The 16,610-nt window shown below is 37.4% G+C and overlaps 1 protein-coding gene across 1 annotated transcript in view; it reads left to right on the forward strand.

Moving 5' to 3' along the window:
• LOC148814047 (receptor-type tyrosine-protein phosphatase S-like) overlaps positions 1 to 16,610 on the forward strand; it is a 320,468-nt gene that overhangs the window by 58,211 nt on the left and 245,647 nt on the right. The window contains exon 2 of the mRNA XM_088907841.1: positions 5,612 to 5,682. The gene's annotated coding sequence lies outside the window, so the exon portion shown is untranslated. The remainder of the gene's footprint in view (positions 1 to 5,611; positions 5,683 to 16,610) is intronic.

Here is a 16,610-nt window from a genome sequence, read left to right on the forward strand (position 1 = left end):
TGGGTAGCCTCTGGTAGTCCTGAATGCCTGAAGTCAACATTTTCAATGAAGATATGAAATTTCTTGAGCTCATTCCTTTAATTAATTTAGTGTGGAGCATCATGTTTTGGGTACACAGTACAGGAGAGGTCAGGATGTATGAAATTAATTGAAAATCAGTTTTACATATGCTGTAGGTGTCTACCAGTGCTCATTTGGAGTGTAACAAAGCTCCAGTTTCAAAATTACATTTTTCAGCTGCACAAATTTGATTTGTGGAGCTCAGCTTTCTGGTAAAGGAAAAGTGAATTTTGTCGATTGGGGGAGGGGAATTAAGTCAATGTGTATCTGTTGTTCTCAATAATAACTGTACCCACTTTCCCCTGGAAATATGAAGATGCTTGAATAAATAAAGTTTTTTATAGTTGCTCTTGAACTTCTTGTTGTAGCGTTCTAGTATATCATTGAACTTATTACGTAATATATGGTGAACTGCTTGGTTATCAGCATTCTTAAATAATTCTAGGGGGCAGCACAGCTTTAGAAAAGTAAAAGATGCAATTATGTTATTCCAGTGAGATCTTGTGAAATCAAGCTTGAAGCTGTGACAGAAAAATTAGAAGCTGGTCTGTAGTGAATTCTGGCCATCCTGTCATACGAAAAGACAGGGCGAGAGAGAGTTTACAGAAGGACAGATAGACTTATTCCAAGGATGAAATGCCTGGGTAATGTTGACAAAATCTAGTCGTAACACTTATTGATGGTGACAGCTTAAGGGAGATGGAGCTAATCATTCTTGCTCTAGACCTCCTGTTCTTTATTTACATTTTTTTATGATACATAACACCATGGGGAAAAATAAAAACCACAAATTAGACCCACTACCATTACTTGATTCACTGATAGAGCCTGAGCTTACTATCTAAACCAGTAATATGAGTTCAATTCAACTGTGGTTCAGCTTAATTCTGGTCTGATCAGCCTCAGTGGTCATATGGCTACAAGCTAGCGACACCTGACATTAATTTTTTTCTATAATACTGTACATGTGGAGTTAAAGTTGAATGCCTTCTGGGGTAGAGGCAGAGTAACTCCTGAAGAGACATTTCATTGAATATCCTGAGACTACCAGGAAACATACTGTCTATCAGATACTGGTGTAATTATGATTGGGCTTCATGTAGAACTGACTTATAACAGATGCTGCTACACTTATCTACACAAAGCAGACTTATTAATGAAACTCAAGTCGAAGTGCTTATTACTGCAGTACATAGTCTCAAAGAGGAACTGCACACAAAATTGTTTTTTTGTAAAACCACCTAGTTTTCCTATTAAGAAAGTTTATTAAGAGCAAATAAGAAAGCTAACACTGTGATAAGAAAATTAATGAATCTGGCATAATGTTTGTTCCATGCATCCACAACTGTTTCTAAAGTCATGCCCTCTATTCTCAGTAGTGTTAATCAAAAAGGGAGGAACCACCAGTGAATAACCGCATTAAATCACAGGGTTTTTTTACTTTTATGAGTACTTACTGCACTCGTCTGCAACTCACAGGCTGATACAGCTTCTTAGTCAAACCTTCAAAGTATTTTATGTTTGTTTTACTTGATGAACTAAGTTTTGATTCTTCTGTCATATTAGTCCGCTTTCTTTAGTGCTGTAACCTGGAAACTCTGTTCAACTCACTGAAAAATAAACACGGCTACTACTCACTGGTTGAACCCTTGTAATTTGATCAAGCCTTTCATAAGGCTTTGAATTACAAAAACAGCGCTTGCCTAGACATCTCCTAGGTGTGTGCTAACACTCTTTATCAACAACTTGTAGACAAAACATCTTCTGAATTGATTTATTATTTGCCATGCTTCAATCTTTTCATTAAAAAATTAAAGAAGTTTAATGTTCAAAATAATATAAACAAAAATTAAAACTGGAAAACAGATTCAGAAAAATCACCCTACTGGGGACAACAATTAGGTGAGTGATGATGCACCATTCTTAATATTCACCTCAGAAGCCAAGCACCGAATCCTTTCCTGTGTGGTGTTGACAGATTTGACATCTGTGAAATACTTGTTTTTAAACACATTCACACCACTTCACCTGTCAGAAAAAATTGGTGTAGCATTGCATCCATTTACATGAAGTGAGGAAACAAACTGAACCTCACTCCCCTTTGTTGAAACAAATTGGCTGTTGCTACAGCCTGCTTCATGCTTCAGTGAATGTCTAGTTCATGTCTCCATGCTGTAATTACAGTCTTCAGAATGGACACTTAGAGCAAGTGTTCTATTAAGAAAGAATACAAATTAATAAACGATACAGGAAGAAGTGTCCTTCTTTCTTTTGACCTCCCAAGGTCTGCGTTTTCCCTTTTACTTTTCAATATTGGTCTAAGAAAAAAAGTTTGGACGACGTTCCGGATTCCAGGTAACTGATTCTATGATGTGCTATCATGTGTTGTAATTTGTGTGGATGGAATTTTTTGCAATTGCAAATGCAAATGAAAACTACCTTTATAAATCAGAGCTTTCTATGGTAAAACTGGCTGTTCTCTGGGTTTTCTGACATATTCGGAGTGTGAAAATAATTTAAGAAAAGTAGCTAAAATGAAAAGTAATATATAGAAACCGAATTTTTTTAAACCCAAAATAAATATACAGTAGTACCTTAATGAGAAGCACTGCTTTTCTGCAGCCTTTCTGTGCTAACATATCTATGTTGTCACTTCACTGTGTAGATATTCATTGGTCTTTTATAACACTGTATTTTCAATTAATATAGCAATGATGCTACTCCTTGTTTTTTAAATGAAAGATTGAACTATAGTAAATTACTCAGGACTTCAGAAGGAAATTTGTGAAGAAGAAATAAAATGTGATGGTGACAGTATTCTCTTTGCTGTTCATTTTTAATACAATTGTTAGATACCTTATGACTCATTTGTCAAATAAGTCCAAGTCTCGTTTCTTTTCTATAACTGTCTGTTCTGCATTTGTGTTTCCTGCCTGAAGAGGCTGGAATGTTGATCCAGACTTGCTCAGTCCTGTCTTCTGTTTCCTCTAATCCTTCTTGATGGGTTTTCCTGGAGGTGCCCCCTCGTGGTCGACTGCATGGAATTTATTAGGCTGGAAGCAGGTGTTTTAATTGCCTTCTATAGGACCTCCCATGCAATCCGTGGAAAATAAATGTCCATCTATCCTCCCCAATCTCCTGTCTACAGGAAATCGTTTTGTGTGTCTTTTAGTTTTTACTCTCATCACTCCGATATCCTTTCCAGAAATCTACCTAACAGCTCTCTGTTTTCCAGTCTATTTTAATCAGTCCTTATAACTTTATTCCACTGAGTATCAGGCATATTCACATACCATTTTAGAACTATAACTCTTTCTAATTCTTTTTCTGTAAAATGTAAACAGCATTGTTTGTGCCGTGGCTCAGGTGGCTCCATGTTCCTCTTCTTTTCACTGGCTAGCAGGCAGCCACCCCATTAATCTTTTTTGTGCAAGAGAATTTTTCCAGCAACAAAACTGGAAGGCTTCATCCTCTATCTAGAAATGTTCTCCTGAGATCAGAAAGCAACCCAACAGATCATAAATGAAAATTATTTGGCTAGGAATGGCTGGGTTTTCAGAACCATTTGTTGCAAATGCAATCTGTAAGTGCTCGTTTTACTTTTCCCCATTTTATTAGACTTTTACATTTCCTGTCAGAGGAGATGACTGCTTGTTAATGCATTAAAAGATTGATTTATAAAATTGGAAGCAGATAGTGAGAAAGCTTTTGCTTTCAGGAGGATATATTTCCAATAGTTATGTAGGAAACTGGAAATATTCCTCCTCCTAGTCATTCTTTCTAAGGAGTAGTCTCCTCCATTATAGGCACATTCCACCCATTTGACCACAGAACACAGAGAATATAACGAGCATTCTTTACTGCCCTTTCCCTAGACTTCATTTTTCTGAAATATTCTGGGAGGGCTCAGGGGCCATCCTGATTGGCTGGGCTCAAATTAAAGAGGCCTGTCAGAAAGAAGAATCATGTGTGCCTGTTGGTTGTCGTGGAAACAGTGCCCCAAGAGGTTTCATGGGTCTGCCTTCATGCTTCACTCAAACGAACAGGGAGCATAAAAAATACTGCACTCTGGAGCCATTCACTGACAAGACACCAGAGACAAAACCTATTCAAGAAAAGACTGTTTTCCTCTGTTGTATTTCACTGATGTGCAGAAATATCTCTTTCTTTTTGCCGTGTGAATGATGGTTCTGGAAATATTGTATATATTATCCACTATTTTGACAGGCAACTTGTTATTCTTTTGTTTTAACCTCTGCATCATGTTCTGCTAGTTAGTGTAAGGCTTCACATCTACATTGCTTGTATCTCTCTGCATTTGAATAGTTTCTTTATTTCCTAGCACATGGTAAAAAAAAGGAGTATATTACGTAGTGTTGTTTCAGAATAATGATGCAGGGTGTTAAGGCTGATTGTGTATGTCTCCTTAGAGCAGAAATAAATATTCATGTACTTGTCAAATTAATTCCAGAAAGAACTTGTCCCAGAAGCTGATGGGCAGTTCAACATCTTCCTTTCATGTGGCAATCCATGCGACTCATTGAAGTTCATGGTAAACGGCTATAATAGAGGCCATTGGAGCACCTCATCACACTAACACCCTTCCATCACCCCCAGATACATGACAAACTCTTGGCTTATTCAGTGTATGAGGGGACAGCTTCCAACTTCCTTGAGTGCATGGGTAGGCGGTGACCCCTCAAATTAAATGTGTTAAAGCCAAAAATACTGTTCTCACATCTGCATTATTGGGGTTTGGCTGCATCTCCTTTAAAGTAATTGCAAATTAATATATTCGTTTCTGTGAATACATAAATATTTGCCTTCTCAAATTACTGGAATTTAATGAGCAATCTCTCCTAAGTCTACAATGCAAATATAATTCTTTCACTGTCATTATAGAACCACTGGGTGGAATATTTATTTCACATTATCTCGGCAAGGTATGTGCTGACAAAAATATATTCCTGTAAGTGAATTAAAACTGACTGCATTGCTTTTGCTTTTGGCAGTTTTGTTCCACGTTTTTGCCAGGCAATTATTTTTTACATTACTAGTAACAGTGACGCAGTGGTTTGCATTGCTGCCTTGCAGTGCTGGGGTGCTGGGTTCAGTTCCTGGGGTGCTGTCTGTGTGGAGTTTGTGTGGGTTTTCTTCAGGGGCTCTGGTTTCCTCCCACAGTCCAAAGACATACAGTATAGTACTGGTTAATGGGCTTCTGGGAAAACTGGCCTGGTGTGAGCGTGTGTGTGGACTGGCGTCCCTCCCAGGGTCTGTCCTGCTTCATGCCAGTTGTTGGATGGCAGGTGTACAGGATGTCATGCTTCACATTTTGGTACAGTGAGGAAACTGACTGTTTTACTGAAAGGTTTTACATGGTGGGTACAGGAAGAAATATCAAAGCCGTGCTGGTGCAGTGGGAATCTTTCAGCCATCAGAGGTCCAGTATCTAGCCAAACCTAACGGACAAGTATGGCCTCTTCTGAGTTTTCTATTCTCCCCTTTCATAAGTTAATTGGTTGCCTATTTTAATTTGTTTTTCTTTAAACAGGTATACTCGATTGGACTGAAGCAGATAAAAGGGGATATGAAGCGACAGACCTTTTGAAAACTACCAAACCGGTAGGAAATTTGGAATTTTCTTGACAATGCAAACTTATTCTGAAATCCTAAATATTTCTGTAACGGACAACACAACCAATTACATGTCCGCATTTGACCAAATCAAACTATCCCTTTGTCTCTTTCATAAATGTGCAATTGTGACAGTTTTTATTTCATGGTGTTTAAATCTGGCCATATTTAATAACAGTCCATTATCTGGGTAATGATCAGAAATATGATATATACAGTTTGTTCTACTGTAGATCCTTTGCAGGATTTGATCAACTAAATAAGAAAACCATCATTTGTTAATTTAGACCAGGAGATGTGAATTACATCTCAATACTAATGCATTGCCAATGCTTCACATGCGGCATGTTGTCAATTCACTACACCATAGATGTTTATGAATGATTGATGAAGTATTTATAAATTAATCAGATGATTATTCTTCAGTCATAGTGCTGGTCCATAAGGAAGCTGATCCTTCTTGAGCTTATACAGCAAGTTTAGTTGTGTTGATAACTGGTAAAACTTCAGTGTCATAAAAACAGGAAAGGGAATGTACTAATGACAGAATGCAGCCAGGAAAGAATTGGTTAAATGTAATTTATGTGTTTCTTTTGCAAAACAAGTTTACTCATCAATATTGAGCAGACGGGGACCAAGGAAGTTTTGAGGCATCGACTTTGCAAACATGAAAGACATCATTATTTAAAAATGTAGACGCATTTTACTTCCTCTCTATTACCAGTGGGGCACCTTTCTTTTGTGGCCAAATGTATTCAGCTCTCTAAATATTCAAACAAAAATGAGTAGACTCCATGACAATAAACTTGTGAAAATATGCCTGAAGGAGACATTTCTTGTTTGTGCCTGTAGATCAATCTACAGCTTTGCATTTGGTCACCTTTCTGTAGCACTAAGGTAAACATTCCTACAAGAAAATCATTCAACGAAACCATGTGATGAAAGTGATATTGACAAGATAAACTTTCCAGTATAGATGCTTTCAGATTTCCTAACGGACAAATTTCAATTATAAGCAAGTTACGTTTTTAAGTAGCACATGTGCCTGTTGGTGGTTAAGAAGCACAGTGGCACAGGGGTCAGCAGAGCTGCCTTGCAGTACCGGGCCTTGGGTTCACTGCTGGACCTGGGTGCTAGCTGTGTGGAGTTTGCACATTCTCCCCGTGTTTACGTGAGTTACTGTTACTGACCAGTAAGCGCTCCAGTTTCAGCCCATAGTCCAAGGGCATGCTGGTAGGTTAATTGGCCTCTGTTGAAACCAGCCCTGATGTGAGTGTGTGCGTGTTGGTGTCTGTGTGTGCCCTGCAATGGACTGGTGTCCCGTTCAGGAAGTATCCCGCCATGCGCCCTTTGCTTGCTGGGATAGGCTCCGACTCCCCTGGAGACCCTGTATTGGAAATGATTTAGACATGGATGGATGGACATGTGTCTGTCATCTCCCAGCAGCTTTCAGTTAAACTTTAGACTAATTCTTTTAAATGTGCTCTACTGGCGTTTATGCAAAGCATTGAAATCCTAACTAAATCAAAACAGACATTAAAGTAAAGAATTTTAAGCAGTTGGCTAGCTTGTAGTAACTAATATGATTTTTTTTCATGAAAAAATGGGAAATATTTGGAAATGAATGTTGCGCTGTTCTGCACCTGCTGTTATACAAAAATTTGATTAACCTGCCCCCAGTTTCTATAAAACATTTAATAAAACAATTTTGATTTTGTTACTAAACTATGACATTTGAAAGCAAATTTAATTATGTCTGCCAAAAAATGACTGAAAAGAAACAACCTGGAACATCTGCTCTCAGCACTATTAATTACAAGACAAGAAATGATGTATATAGAAAGGCATCACCACCGCCTGGCTGATTGGACTGACTGGTTCTGGAAACATGTAGTAAATCTGTAACATACCGACACCCTGCCAGTCAGTTTTAGGTAGAAATTTGAAAAATAACTGCAGCAAAGTAGAGGTATTAAACAAGCAATAATTAATTCCTAGAGTACACAGATGAATATATTACTAAAAATGATGTTATATCATATAGGAGCTTGCACTCTACAAAACTGAAGGTCCCAGTGATATATGGCATTATGTTAAGTTGAAACTTGGATTCCCTAATGGAAAACTGAATTTCTTTTGGTCTCAGAGGCTTTGTAGAATGAGTACAGCTTTGCCTTTGATTTGTTTTTTGATGTTGGAGAACAAGCAGGCAGACCCTGTATTTGTGTGGAAGTTTGCTCTCCCTTCTCTAAATACCCAATTTCATAATGATGAAAGCTATTTTCATTTTCACTGCGACACTCCATGAAGTACATTTTTCTGTGAAGAAAGAGAAAGAACACGATTATGGTTCAGATACAAAATGCCTCCATCCAGTTTCTAACCACTTCTTCCAATTCAGGGTTGTGGAGGAGCGACAACCTATCAGTGCAAGGCAGGATACGCCCCGGACAGGACACTAATCACAGAGCAGACACACCACCCAGACTGAAAATCCCCATTCAGAAATAATGACAATATAAATTTGCGTGGTCACTTTGTAAAATTGTAAAACATGCTCAAACAATATGATTCTTCGGTGAGGATGGAACGCTGAAGAACAATATTAGTTGTATGAGATATTAACCAGGATTCCCCAGTTGGAGTTCCTCAACTGGCAGAGTGCCGCTTGGTTAAGGTGGGTGTTTAGAGCCAGGAATCTTGGCTTAAGCCAGTTCAACAGGATTGCAGTGACATCACTGAGACATGCCGCTCTTCCAGTTGATGATAACAGTCCTGTAAGAGGGCGTGTCAGAGGAGAATGTTGAATCTCATTCTCCCTGTGCAGGATGGGATTTGTAGGAAATGAAGCCAAGTCTCAAACAATGAGTAAAGAATTTTGTCTGTACTCTAGTTGACACAAATTCTGATGTTTCAGCCTCAAAATGGGAAAGAGTAAGTGTGGGGAGATCTGATTGGGTTAGCATGCCTTTTGTGTGTGTGAGAGTGTGCTTTGCATTGTCATGGCTCGGTGTAGTTCGCATGGAGTGAGCTTGAGTAGCAGGTAGAGGAAGGGAGTAAACTGAAAGTGGTTACAACAGGACATTCTGCATGGAATTTTCTATTCACACTGCTTGTTAGTCACACCTGCTGCTAAGCACCTATGGTGAGCCTCTTTTTTCATTGTTACCATTGACAAAATGACATTAATTTCAAAAAGGCTCCCTTTTATAATTTCTGTTTAACCCTCTTTGTATGTGTTATAAAGCATGGTGGGCAATGCAAACATTTTTCCTAAAGCTGTCTTTAATATCTGTCTGTTAGCAAACATGCTCAAGTGCAGAAGGGAAATGTACATGTGCACAACCTTTTTCTTTACTGAGGTGACAGCTGTAAAAAATGACCTTATCCTGTTAGAAGAACGAGCAAGGCTTAGCTCTTTCAGAAGACACCCCCTATGGTTTCTGGAAAGGGCATATCATCAGAGAGATCTGGCAGAGCCATTTTCAGACATGCCAGAAGAATATAAGAACAGTTAAAAAAAGGCAGAGACTTTTCTTCCCATCACTAGTTAATCAATGATCCAGGAATCTTATCCATCCATCTCTTGAAGGATCTCAGGGAGTGAATAGCACATTCTACTATTCACGTTACTGTCCATGTTTAAGAAAGATTTAATTGCAGGAATAATTTAGATAAAATTTAACCTTTAGCTTTGAGGAGTCTATGTTGGGATAAATTGAATCGAAACCCTTTGTAATGTTCAACAGTATGATCAAGAATAAACATGGTCAGTTTTCTCTGAGGTCTTTCTAGAGAAGTAAAAGCATTTTTGTATTACTGTATGGCTGTTCCCTCACAGAAAACAAAGCTGGAATTACACTCACACCTGTATTAAGAGCCCACTCAAAAAAGTGGTCACATAACACAGGTGTTTTTTTTAATACAAGGCCTATAATTTTACAACATCTAATTTGTCTGACATGCTTTCCTGTAATTAAACAGCATGTCCAATTTAATGCGTTATAAATGACTAGATGATGCCTATGAATACAAGTAAGGAATTGTGATGAATTTTTACTGATCCTAAAAAGAAAATTAAATTGTTATAGTGCCCAATGACATTGTGAAGCCAATTTTACTCCATACTGTAGCTCCCTACATTATCATTGATCGGTTGTAAAGGCGATACAGGACTGACATTCATGATCATTTTTTTTGATTGGCATCACAAGAAGAATAGGAAAAACAAAATAATAAACCCACTTTTATTTTTATATAATAACTCTAATAATCGCAATTAAATTTTTTACATTTGTTGACTACAATAAGTCTTTAACAACTTATGAAGGACAATAGAAGAAAATAGAACATTATTTTACAATTATTTAATGAAAAGAATTCAAACTTTGAAACATTCTGAATCTGCCTACCCAACATAAGAATATAAGAACCATGATGTGGCTGGATAACTTGTTCCATACTCCCACAACACTTAGGGTAAAGAAGTGCCTTTTGTTGTAGGTTTTAAATGCACATGGTATATACCTGTGTCCTAGGGATGACTTTGTCAATGCTCTTGCACATCGTGACTACTTGTATGGGTACCCCTTGCTGCAACCTTTCTGGCATTTGCTTCATGAAGCTATGAAAGTGTGAATAGTAGAAAAAAAAAGCAGGAGAATGAGTACTTTTAAAATCCTGCAATGTGTATAGACACAGTGATGGCTGCAGCTGCCCAGTTGTCACAGATGTGTCTCTCCCCCAGTCAGCACTGACCCTCCCTGTGAAGGTATTCCTGGGTGGCTATGACAAAAATAATTGTTTTTCTACATTTATAAAATCACAAAAGTACTGAAATAGCTTACATACATTATTTCCTTCATGCTTAGGAACTAAAAAAACTATTAAAAGTGTTCAAATGAATCCTATTAATAGCTGGATTAAGGGTCCACTTATGGAAATGAGTGTCCAGCTGAACCATGATTCAATACCCCTGGTTTAATATAATTAATAGGAGACATGAATCTCATGAATAAGTTAGCATAGCTGATCACCAAATAAGTCTTACAGTTTCTGAGCAGATTTGACCATAGCTGAATGAAGTTAATTTAGTGCAGTTTTCTTTCTAAAATGTTTTCTGTGTTGATTGATGAATAGGGTCCCATACACCAGCAGTATAGAGCTGTGGTTAGGGCTCTAGAGACTCCTGACTGGAAGGTTTTAGGTTGAAATTCTACCCGAGATGGTGCTAATTTCACCTTGAGCAATGTTTTCACTCAGTTCTCCCCAGTAGATGTCCTGCTAAATAAACAGGCCTCCAGGTTATCATTGTCATTGACGTGTTGTTCTCAATTAATCTATCTGGTTAAAATAAAAACATCATAATTTAGTAAACAGTGTGGTAGCCCTTTGTAGAGCAACTGTGATAACTGTCTAGGGTTCTGTAAACCAGGAATGGGCAATCCTGTGTGTCTGTTGGTTTTCACTCCAGCTCAGCTCTTAACAAGCTCATTCAAGCTCATTATTGGCTTAATAGGACCAAGTTAATAGCTTCTTCCAACACTTCAAGTGCTGGAACTTTGAAGAGGCCTAGAAAACCTGCAGACACACCGGCAGGATTGCCAATCTCTACTTTAAACACAGCTTTATTTTCTATAATCCCTATTGCAATGAAATCACCAGGATGAAGCCTTGGACTGAAAATACATTTCTGGATGTGATCTACACATCCAATATAAGAGAAGTCCAAAATGTAATCTTGGAGAGTGTATCACAAAATAAAATTTAAAACAAAGGCTACGTTTTACAGCTCTTCACCAATAGCATAAGGTTTAACTGGATAACTGTAGTATTATTCTGTTTGACAGGCTATTTAATGTTTTTAAGTTGTGCACTATGTTATAGTCTGTATGCTGCAGTGCATTATGGGTCTGTAATACAATATCAGAAAAGGCCATGGCAATATATTACCATTACTCAATTATACATACTTAAGTTATTTGTGGCATTACTTACAAAATGTATAAATTAACCTCTTACTGGGGGTGATGAAATGTATACAGTATACTAACATATAGTTTCATAGAATATATTAATCAAACTATGTTATAGCAATTTATTTTCTACAATACCTATTGCAATGAAAGTACCAGAACAAAACCTTAGACTGAAAATAAATTCCTGGATGTGATCTCACTTACATCTAATCTAACTTTTAAATACACACAGAACCAAAGCATATCTAAATAGCTTTCACAATGAGGTAAGATGTACATGACTGATCTGTCAGGAGATATAAAGACACAATTGAGCTGTAATGTAAGACACAATTTCAAATCAGGTGGGTATGTAATAAAAATAATTGGCAATTATAATTTAAACAAAAATGATTGTTGTGCATATTTTTGTGGAAGCATTAAACAAGCTGAATATTTGAACTGATTAGAAAAGAACAAGTGTGTATTTATAAGCTGTTGCTTGTACCTCCTGAGGTGTCTGTAAGATGCTCGGTGTTAAAACATTTTAAACTAGTGCTGTGCTATGTTTCTTCTGCCCAATGTCCCCACTGAGCTTTCAGCTCCTTAATTCAGCTCATTATTTGCTTAGGCCTTTTTACAGTTATTTTCAGCTTTAAACCAGCCATAAACTAATAGAAGTCACAGGGTACCTCAAAAAAAAAAAGAAGGTTTAGTTAAATAGATAAGTTAATTTAATTATGTATTCAAGTTCTTGACAGGACTAAAACCAGGGAAGGTGTTGTTTAATATCAGGGTTATTTTTATTGGCCTTTTGAGCTGCTGCGATAATGTACAAGAGAAATAATTCCTTCCTACCCTTGCCAAATAAGTCAACATTTTTACACTGCTGTTTAGAATGTGTTGTACAAGCCAGATGTGCTGGTTTAGTGTTATATTAAGAAAGGCATGAAACTGCAATCAACTCTACATTATATCCCCAAACTCTAAATTTTCCAACAGTCAAAAAGCAGAGACAGGAAAGCCAAGGGTCATGTTTCACCCCAGGAGCACACAGAGTTTCATTCCACAACAGCTTCATGTCTGGCCCTCCAGCAGGTGTCCATCAAGACTCTCCATTCACAGCACTGCCTTTTAAAAAGTGGAGCATAAGGCTGTATAAATCTCTGCACCTTCCTGGCCTTTAACTGGGGTGAGAAATTAAGATTACCAACCCAGAAATAAACTGTCAGATGACCAGCTGCAATGTTATAGGTCTCATTGTGAACAGTTGTTGCTAAAAACGTTAAAAACATTAAAAACGAAGCAATACAATACCTCCCACCTTTACAGCTTACAAAGCTAGCTGACGTGTGTGTGGTTTTAGTTACAATTTGAAATGTACAGTATGTTCCAGCACCATACACTCGTTGTGGAATATGGTTTGTGTCACCTCTTTGTGCGTTTTCTAGTAGTGTGCCTGTGTATACCCAGCAGACTCAAATTCACTCTTCAAGTTTAAGAGTTTCTCATCAAAAGGTGATCCTGTTGATCCTAAGTTTATTTCTCAACTTGGTTTTAGTGCATTATGGTTTTAAGTAGATGCTGTAATGATGGATGATATTAATACTTTGATCTTTTTGTAAACATATATTTTTGCTTTAATTCAATAAAGATGGTATATACTATATTTAATTCATTTTTTAATGATATAGCTATAGGATGTATAAATGGAGAGTAAATGCATATACAGTATTTGCTGGAAGAATATGTAAAGTACAGCAGCAAGGCTAAGAACAGCAATACTTGGCTTTGCATCAGTAGGTTTTACAACTTTGCCAACAGCATCTCCTGGAGGGTGGGGAAAATAGCTGTTAAAGCCTTAAAGGATGGTTTCTGCTCACGTCTTCAAGCTGTGAAAGTGTTATGATACAGCTGCCAGTCTCTGCCAACTTGACAACCACCTCCAGCACCACACAGTGACCCCAACCAGACCAGAGTGACTTCAGCTAGAGACTACCAGCAATTTCGAGTGAGTTGAAACCACAGGTCAGAAGAAAGATGTCAACAGACTCCCAGATATCCCACAAACAGGACTTCAAGAAGCAGAAGAATCTATGATTTCCTATAATCTTTCAAATACTGTTAATTTAATTAATTAGTACAATAGTAACATGAATTTGAAATACATTCTGGATTTCATTCACTCATTGTTGGTTTTTTTGCTGACAGCTCTATGATGTTATTAGCATGTGTATTGGCAATCCAATCTATTGCTTATAATGAACCTTCTGATGTAGCCACTGTAGGTGCACAAAGGGACATTATAGACCAAAAAAAGTGTGTTTTTTTAAAAATTGCTTATCGGTGGTAAAGGCTCAATGCAATATCAGATAGATTGGATATGTTTATTTTTTAAGAATCCTTAGTAGGATACTTTATTAGAAACTTTATAAGTAAATATTCCATCATTGTTTGTGAAATGCTCAGAAAAAACTCTTGGGCTTGGACATTTTGGCCTCCCTGAATTTCGTCCTTAAATCAGTTGCTGAAGCTGTTTTTCACTTCTTTTTCTGACCTGCTGTGTAGTGGGATTGCTGGCTCATAATGTCTGCCTTGCATCACCCAGACTGGTGCTGCACATACAGTATGTGGTGAATAAAATGGCCCCTCTGCAATATGTAAAGCATTCTGGGAAGAAGCAATATAGAAGCAAGCAATAATTAAAGTCATCACAAGCAATAATTTGCCTAATTAGACAGTTTTGCTGGTCTCCAGTTGTTGTGGATTGATTTCATATGCACAGTGCATCTAAAATACAATATATTTTAGCAGTGTGCACACATTGTATAACTACAGACGTATAATGCTCAATGGCTTAAAATAATAAGATTTTTTTAAATCTCTAAAAAGAGTTTAAAAACACTCAAGTGAAATAGAGACACTAATGACAATCGACACTGCTGTATTGATTTTTACGTATCCTGAGAGAGGAGCGTTAGACCTCTAATCAGGAGAATTTGTGGTCATCAGGTTTACAATACAGTGCCACTGTGGTTGGAAATTGACTACAAAGGGCTGCGCTGAGCATCCTGTTTCTGTTACAATAGAACGGGGCCTGTCGGATTCAATTTATTTGGCTTGTCTATTTGCTATTTGTTCTTTCATCTTCGTACAGTTTAGCGTTTGCTAGAAAGCCAGAGATAATAGCATGAATATTAGCTGTTGACAAGCAGGATTATAGGGTATATGTTAGGTATATTTTGAAGAACTGCTCCATTTTTTTAAGATGTTATGAAAGAGAAAGGGTTACAGAATTGAACAAGAATGAAAAAGAAATAGTTACCTTTTTCTCCTCTGTAGAGATGCAGTGGTAAAAGAAAAGGCAAAAAAGAAAGATAAGGCTCACAGTTTATTCAGCTCATTACAATGTTATGGATTGCTCATGTCAACCAGTAAGTGCTCTTTTATCATTCCTCACAATAGGCCGGCCACAAAGCGCATTTTCTTCCCCAAGTGAAATTTACCATGTTAAAGCGCTGCGTCACTAAGGGAAACCTGTGTATGGCTCAAGATTTATTGCCGTGATTAAATTAGGCAACCGTGGATAAGCGGTGCGGAGAAAATAAATATGAAATAACACAAACGTTTTACTCCGTGGTTAAATTGATTAGCCCATACCTTTTAAGGTATTACATATCACCATAGCTGTGGGCGTTTAGGAAAAAAAGATTGAGCGTGTGTGAAGTGTTGTGAACAAGTTTGGACCTATTGTTTTCACATGGCATAAGAAAAAAAAACAAGCAATCATTTAGTGCTGAGGCCTTAAGCAGTGTTAGATACAATTCTTGTCCCCACGTGCCAAATTACAAAGAGGTTTTTGATAGTTCTGCATTGTAATTTAGTGGATACAGAGGTTTTCTCACCACAGAATGTTAAACCCTTAAGAAACTGATATTTTTTTTCTGTATGTCACTGTATATCAGGTAAAGGTTTCATACAGCTCACCCTCATAGAGTCCCATGCAGCTGAGAACGAGGCCATTTCATTCCAATTTACTCCTATATGTAGGAATACAGTTTTTGTTATAACAAGGTAATGCCAGGGAAGCCACAACTCTTAAAATATCTTGCTTTAAAAAAGTATAGAACATTAGTGAACAGCTGGATTGGGAGACCACAGTCACCTCATTATAAAGACTCCCATGTTTCAACTTTTTCTTGCAAATCTGAATTTAAAAGGGTAGATTTATCTGTTTTTGTACACTTACTGCCGCTGCGCTGTGGAGCTCTCAGCACAAGCATGAATGCTTCTAAAAATATTCTGTGCACATCAAAGGTGAGGAATTTTAATAAGACAAGTTTGCAAATTGGATCCCATTTCTTAAGTCGAGCAAAAAAATTCAGTTTAACTTCTGAACAATTGGAACTGCAAAACAATTTAAAAAGTACAGTATCAACTTTTTTGTGTGTGGGAAGACTTGAACATTATTGAAATCTAAACATTTATTCTTTAGTGTGACGGTACTTGTAATAATTAGAACATTACAGAGAGATTTACGGTACTAAAATGAAGGTACAGAAATTATTATGCAGAAATAATTGCCAGTGCTGAGATATTGGAAAAAAATGATCAGAGCCTCAGTTAAAAGTCTCATGCCACGAACACCTACTGTACAATACAGTGTGCTCTGTCATCTCACATCTCTGGTCCAGGGGCGGGATGGCCAGGTTCTTGTCTGCTCACAGCCTGGGTTTCCTTGGAAAAGGTCTCTTGTCTGATTACAGCTCAGGCTCTGCCCAGCCTACCTGCTAAAATCTGGTTTCAAGGTGGTTTAACTGCCGACAACAGAGCTGGAGGAAATGATGGTCTAATTCAGGTGTCTGGACTTAAAAAAGGTTGATTGAGGAGAGTTCAGACATTCATTTTCTGTGACTTGTCAGTGTATTCCTAATGTGTATTAATAACAGGAATTGCGGT

Source organism: Atractosteus spatula, chromosome 28 (assembly GCF_055471065.1).
Source record: "Atractosteus spatula isolate fAtrSpa1 chromosome 28, fAtrSpa1.hap1, whole genome shotgun sequence".
NCBI classification, from domain to species: domain Eukaryota; kingdom Metazoa; phylum Chordata; class Actinopteri; order Semionotiformes; family Lepisosteidae; genus Atractosteus; species Atractosteus spatula.